The 8,203-nt window shown below is 31.0% G+C and overlaps 1 pseudogene; it reads right to left on the bottom strand.

Moving 5' to 3' along the window:
- Window positions 1-750: 750 nt before the first annotated feature.
- Window positions 751-8,203, bottom strand: part of LOC107868895 — a 34,906-nt pseudogene continuing 27,453 nt past the window's right edge.

Raw genomic sequence — 8,203 nt, 5'->3', positions numbered from 1 at the left:
AAAGACTTCCTAGTCGTACACCAAGTAACTAATAAATAATAAAGTAAATTGGGATAATAAATGACCTTATAATGACCTAAACTTCAAATAAAAAGATTCAACAGCATTGTAAGCCTCGATTTCATAATGTTAAACTTATTTGAGGTAAACAAACAAGTCAAACCTCTTTCTTCCAAGAAAGAGCAAAAGAGGGAACCATTTTGCATCCAGAGGTCTGATGCTATTGCTATTGACAAAGCAAGGAAGCAAAACACAACATTTAATGATGAAAATTATCATAAACTGGTATCTAGATCAACTCATCATAATACATATAGGAAAACAAGTGTTGCAACTTGAAAGAAACTCGCAATACACAACATCTAAAATGTAACAAACATAATCTTGACGAGAAACCAAGCTACTATACCATTTGATAGACCATAACAACAAGTTAAAAGAAGAATAATAAATAATATAGAGAAGTTAAATATTTATGATTGTGTTAAGTTGATCAAAAACATAATATAAGGGAGCATTTATATGTCTTGAGACATAAATACTTGTAGTCTAGTCATAGAAAGCTCACACATGAAAGATATTCATAGAATTGGTAGAGTATCTTAGTAAAGAAAATGGGCAGCCTGGTGCACTAAAGCTTTCGCTATGTACAGGGTCCGAGGAAGAATCCGACCATAAAAATCTATTGTATCTAGCCTTACCTTGCATTTCTTCAAAATATATCAGCCGATTAGCTAGTTGAAATAAAACTCAGAACACATATTTGATTCCACATCTCTCACAACTTCCTCTCTTTGAAACGATAACGAACTTCTCCAAAACTACTGTGTTCTTTAGCAAAAATTTTGGAAGTCTAAAAAGCTTCTTGGCATATTCAAACTTGAGATGTTCCTTCATTCACATCCTAGAGGAGATGATAATCTTAACATTCTATAGGTTGGGAAATAAAAAATTTGAAATATAACTCTGCAAATTAATAAAATCACCTTTGACCAGATATTTTCTGTCAAAATAATAGCACCTGGAGTCATCAAACTAGAGATATGGTATTGTAATGACCCGGGACTACCCCTAGTCATTACATGGTGCTTACGACCTCAAAAGACCACAAGCTAACCTATGAATAGTATCTGTTGTGAGCACTGAATAATAATACTAAAATTAATGCTGAAAACAGGCTGAAATACCATAATGTTCAACACATCTAAAATACTGATAAAATATAACATCTGTAAAATGAAATATTGTCTGAAAAATTAGTCTGAAAAGTCTCTAACTGAATCTGTCTGAAAGTGAAGTTGATGGGACAATCCCCCAACTAACTCCACCTACTGAACTACTACATCTACTGAATATATGAAATAATAGAATATCCCCGAATGATAAGGACTCACTGCTAAATCTACTACTTTTGGCTAAATCTGAATCTACTATGCATGGTTAGGAACCAGAGCGTCCAACCTATGATATGAAACATCATAGTGCAGGAAAGTATGCATCAGTACGTGGGAATGTATTGGTATGCTAGATGAGATAAGGCTGAATGCAAGGGTTCATATGCATGAACAATAACTGACTAAATGATACAAATAACTGAACATGAGAGTACATAGATAATATAAACTACGAAAAATACTGAGTATGCCGTACTGTCCATTTATATACATGTTGTAACTGAGATTTTCTAAAGCTAAGTATTGAATTCTAATAACTGAGTAACTAATATCTAAGTTACTGATAACTGAATTATTGGTACTGAATTAACTTTGTCTAACAGTACTGATTCTGTAGAACTGAACTGAGTTCCCTACTAAAGACCAAAACTGAAACTGAAACTGCGAGAGGTATTATCTAATTGGCATGCCCCAATTAAAGCTAATTGGGGTCCAAACTGTAACCCCAGTTGGAAGGGTGATAATACCGTACCATGGGTATTAATACTAGAAAAACAGGATGCCAAGCCTAACTGACGGGTGACATCGGGTTGGAGCCAAGACTAATCTGACAGGTGACCCCTGGGAGATAGTCAAGCATAATCTGACGGATGACTTCTTATTTTGTGCTGGCTATACAGATTTGGAGTACAGGGACTGCTACTAACGACTCTGCCTATCTGATGGAGGATCCGTCATCCCTGCACTCGCTCGATGCTAAATTCTACTCCCAACTAAAAGACACTAAACTGAGTATACTGAATGGGACTGGACTAAGACTAAGTTTTTCTGAGTTCTGTAATTGACTGAGTTCTACTGAGTTCTGTAACTGAATAAAAATACTACTGATCGTGACATGATTGATACTATTCTGTAACTGACACTGGCTCTAGGTAAACAACTAAATTATTGGGTATTAAATACCTTCAAGACTCGATAGCATAAAAATTAAAGCAAAGCATAATCTTGAATAACATAACAATGTTCACTTGGTTATAATTCATTCATAGAGACATTTCATCAAACACTTGTAATGCATTAACTTATACATAAATGGGATCAAATAATAACATCTCATGATTCTTCTATCTACTTCAATATGTATTTTAGCAAATACTTGGGGAACATGTGTATTTCACATGATAATGGTCATCACATAAACTTCATGAATATAATACTTAATTGCAAATTCAAGGGTTTAGCATGTAATTCAAATAATTCCCTCTAAATACTATTCATTTTTTTCATGAATCTTATCATAATCATGTATTACAAACCAAATTAATATCATAGATGCATTAATCACTTTGTACGTTCAAGGGTTTATCAAGATAATCACATATTCATCACACATGTTATTTAATTTCATGAAACTTCTATTTAAATCATGGATTGGAACCCAACTAATATCATGAACATGAATTCAATTTAAATCAAACATGGAAATCATAAATCTGAGATCTTGTAGGTTTAAAAAGGGATTCTTGGAATCTATGGGTGAAAGGAACCTATAGATGAACATCTAACATACCTTAATTTGTGAGATTCTTGAAGTTCTTGAAGGATTTCTTGGGCTTGATCTTGATTTCTTTAACTAGGAATTCTGCCTCTTGAGAGAGAATGATTTTGTTCTTGAGAGAAAGTGAGGAAAAATGACATAATAGGGTATTTAGGGCATAATTTTGTGTTTAAAGGTTGATCTGGATCATGGAAAAAAACCCTATTGCCCCTAGAAAGTTTTGAATTTTCGTCACTAAAAACCCGAGTTGGGCACCTGGAACGACGTAGCACTATCGCGTCATGTCACTGAAAACTGACAATTGGGAACTAGGTTGATGGCGCGATGCGACGTCATCGCAGTGCCTCACTGGTTGAGAGTTTTCCCTTTGGCGCGACGTGCCATGATCGTGGAGTCACACTGGAAAGTGATAATTGGGAAAAAGGCTAGTGGCGCGATGTGGTGGTATCACGTTGTCTTGCTGAAAAATGACAAATGCCATTTGGACTGCCTCCGCGATGCGCTAGAGTACCAGGTGGTACACTGTCTCACTAAAATGGCTCTAACTCTTCACCCGGGTGTCGGATTTAGGCGAATTTGGTATCGATGGAAAGCTTATTCAATTTACCACACAATTATAATTCAAAATCTTGAAAATTACACATGTATAAAAGTGTATTCATCTTTAAACTAAGTCATTGATATTTTTGAGACGAATTTAAGCTAGGTAAAAGTACGGGGTGTTACAGGTATATAGCCAAGACTAAATATAAGTCAACTCAATAGAAACTGAACTAATGTGTCAAAATGAATTCACAGTATATCTAGTACATAAAAAATTCAAAACCTATAAATATGAATGGTGATTGGAAAATGATTATGATGGGAATACATCTCAAAAATATTTGTGGCATATATAGCCACAAAAAATAAGTGATAGCACAACAATCCTTTTCATTTTAGGGCCCATTTACCTCATAAAAATAAACAATACCAACCATATTAAAGTGTAGCTTTATAATTACAAAGGCAAAGATTATTAGTGATAATTAAGGATATATTATATTCTCCTTCAAAACAACTCGTGCGGAGAAGGGGGAGGTTGTTAAAATTACATTAAATGAATAGATATAGAAGGAAAAGAATAGGTTCCAAGAAGTTAAAGGCTGATTTTTTATTTCTATGTCGAGTGACGCCACATGAGGCGAGGCTCACAAAAGGCCAGCGGCCCCATACAAATTAAACTTTTCCAAATGTAACTCCAGACCTAGATGTTTGCATTACAATTCTGGTATTGGTACTCCTTTGAATTGCAATATGCATAGGCCTGGATGTAGTAATCCCAATGAAACTATTAAACAATGGAGAAAGCAATAAAAGAAATCACTTCACAGCAAAGAGATAGTGTTGTAACAATTCTAACAAAATTCTAGTTTCTTGTAATACTTTTTCTCGGTAACATAATAGAAATAACCCACTTCTAAAGTTGATCCAAGAATTGCAAAAAGATATAAATTGACAGCACCAAGTTATGTACAACTGAACAAAAATTTCCTTATTTGGCTATGCAATGCATTAATGACAATCATTTCAATCATAAGTGAACAAAGTTCTGAATGTTAACTTAGTTACCCGACTTAGCTTTTGATAATCTTGGATAAAGGGTCTTAAAACGTTGATAGTAATCAATGCAACTGTCCTTCTCCTCATCATCAGCATCTTTATCAAGATCCTCGAGATCTATTATAATGCCCCATATGTTTGGACATCCCTTTAGAGTTAGAAATGAGCCTATATGATCCTTAGGTTGAGAAGAAATGTGTTTGGGATGAATTTGGTAGTGTTGGGAAAGATTAGGATATGAAATGGCACCATGTGTCGCACGCTAGGAGGTCGTGCCTTGGCCTCGTGTCGCCCAACCAAGCGTAAGGGGCTGATAATTAATCCTCGCCACAGGTCGTGCGCCGCATAGGGTGGATCCCGTGATGGGCCATGAGACGCAAGGCGGTAGGCTACGCGATATGGTGTGCTTTTCACCCCAAATGTTGAAGATGATGGAAAAAAATTTCAAAGAAGTGTTCACTTTCACTTTTCCCATATCATACTAATAACCTCCAAATTTCATGCTTTTTACCAACAAAGAATTAATTTCAAGTCGATGAAAACCCTCAACCTTATGAAATAAAGTTTCCAACGCAGGATAGCCTAAGTTGACAATTGCAGCATCCCCTACCATATCCTCCAAAGTTATGTATGCTCTTAAGAGACTTCCACGCTATGACAATATTAGATAACAAGGAACTTTCTACAAGATGTAATGTTATCAAATACAAGCAGGTGAATAATGATTCAGGAAATTTGCAAAGAGGATCAGAATTGACTAGGACATGTTCCATTTTTTTAAACAACAAATCTAAACCATCGATTGATTCGTTTCTTGTATTTACAAAGGCGATAGCAGTATCTCAAACGTTTTGATTCTGGAAGCAACAGTATGAGACAATACATAGTCAACAAATGATCAGAAGCCTTTATTTTTTCCCAAGAGTGTTTCAGAGAGAAAATGAAGATATCAAGTGAAATCCAGATATACTACCACCTTTAGGAGAGAATACAAGTTGTGAAAGTTAACGAAGTAGTATATACTTGGATTTATTTGATTAATTTATTAATCATGACTTATCTGATAAAACTAGATTTAGATATTCCCCAAACTATTATTTAGATGAATAACGTACAAAAATTTCAAAAATATAAAGAATTAAAACAAATAATATCTGCAAAACGTAAAGAATTAAAAATAAGGATAGAAAGAGTATAGTATAACATAATTGTTGGAGTTAGCAAAAGCTCAATAAATGCACAAAAAGAAGAACTATCAAATTTAGAATCAACAATAGATAGTCTAGAATATATATATCAACATAGCTTATATACATTTAAATAAAATGAACAAAGAAGAATTTATAATAGATGAAAAAATATATGACAATCATGAAGGATTAAAAATAAAAATAGCATTTTCTAATCTAGGAAGAAGGTATAAGAAAATAGATGAACACTTATATTTAATGTTAGAAAAAGAGGAATTAAAATTAGAAGATAAATTGACAGTTATGGTAAAAATAGAAAAAGAAAATGAAGAAAAAGATAGAAAAAAGCAAATAGAAAAAATAAAACAACAAACTACAAAAGAAATACGAAAAATAGAAGAAACTAAAAATAGTAGGACGAAAAATAGAAGAAACTAAAAATAGTAGGATTGCTGAATTAGAAAAAGAACTACAAATACTAAAAGATTTGTGTGGAAAAAGATAGAAAGAAAAAGAAGAAAAAGATAAAGAACAAAAATTATTAAACGAGATAAATCAATTCAAAGAAAAATTAGAAATAAATACAATAGATGTTGAAGAAACAGATAATTATGATTCAGAAGATAGTTAAACATAGACAGAAATCTTAACAAATACAAAAAACTTAGAAATCAATGAAAAACAAGAAGTAATTAATGAAGAAAACTTAAAAATTAGAAACACAGAAATGTATACTCTTGATAAAAAAGAAGATGAAAATATAATACCTAGAACATCAAAAATAAGAAAACATACATATTATAAGAATAAGTTTAAAAGATATAATCTAAAGGATGAATATGACAAATGGATACCAAAAGAAATAGTTAATAAAAATTATAACTTTTTAGACTTAGATTGTGTAATAGATACAGAAAAAACAATACAATTATGGATAGGATATATGACAAAACAATTATTAGATAATAATATAAATGTAACAGATGCACCAGAATATATAGAAAGAACACTAATAGGACCAGTGAAATTATGGTTTTTAAATCTAACTTAAAATAGTAAAAGGGTATTAAGAACTGACAAACCTACAGAAGAAACATCATCAACAACTACAACTAAATTAACACCTATAGAATTATTAAAAAAAATATAAAATAGCTATAAAAGACGAATTTAGTAGCATGACAACAACAGAAGAAGAACAAAATGAAGAGAAAGATACAAATAAGAATTTAATGTTAAAATTAGCAATATGTAATATGTGTTACATAGATGACTATACTTGCGCTTTTAAAGAATATTATTATGAAGCAACATATAATACAAAACAAAGTAAAGAAATAAGAAAATTATATTTTAGTAAATTACCTGAACCATTTAGTTCAAAAATAATAAAAAGTTGGGATGAAGCAAAAATAGTAGATACTCTAGGAGCAAGAATAAAATTTTTATAACAATGGTATAGACACCTATGTGAAAAATATAGAGAAGAAATAAAAATGAAAAAAACATTAATAAGAAATTTAGCATTTTGCAAAGATAAAATAGTATCTCAATTTGGGTGCGAAGAAAGATATTATAAGAAAAGAAAAAGACATAAGAAATATAAGAAATACGAAAAATCAAAATATAAATATAAGAAACCAAGAAAAAGATATTATGTAAAAAATTATAAACATAAAAGACCATATAGGAAAAAGAAATCTATAAAAGAATGTACTTGTTATAATTGCGGAAAATTAAAACATTTAGCTAGAGATTGTAAATTAGCTAAAAACTCAAAAAATAAACAAATATCAGAAATAAAAATAGAAAATATAGGATATATGCAGATAGATTATATAGATTACGAATTAGAAAGTGAAGATAGTATATATGAAATTTTAGAGAATGAACAGATAATGAAATAGATAGTGAATTAGATGAATTAAATAACTGAAGAAGATATAAGAATAAACCAAATAACTGAAGAAGATATAAGAATAATAACAAAGTAAGAACATTTAAATGAAGAAGGAACAGATCAAACAATAATATTTGATAGTCATATATTTGATGAAATAAAAGGAAAAGAATTAGATTTAAGTGTAGAAAAAATATTTAAAATACCAAAATAAAAAATATATTTAGTAGAAGAAAAGAAGAATACTACGTAGTAAGCCAAAAAGAACATGTAATAGATTGTAGATATGTAAAAGGAAGAGCTAGTATACCACTAGTAACAAAAAAAATAATTAATAAAGAAATAAACGATATAAAAAGTAAAGACCCAATAAAATACGTACACCTTGGAGGAACAGAGATATTGATAAAAACATGTTTTAGAGAAGGAATAGATACACCAATAAAATTATACCTAGCAGATGATAGAATTATAAAACCTATAGAAAAAAGTACAATAACTACCATAAAAGGAAATTTAATATACCAAAAATTAAAATTTATAACAAGTGTGAATTATT

Source organism: Capsicum annuum, chromosome 4, assembly GCF_002878395.1.
Source record: "Capsicum annuum cultivar UCD-10X-F1 chromosome 4, UCD10Xv1.1, whole genome shotgun sequence".
Taxonomy (NCBI): domain Eukaryota; kingdom Viridiplantae; phylum Streptophyta; class Magnoliopsida; order Solanales; family Solanaceae; genus Capsicum; species Capsicum annuum.
The sequence above is the reverse complement of the archived record's forward strand: the minus strand, read 5'-3'. Positions and strand labels throughout refer to the sequence as shown.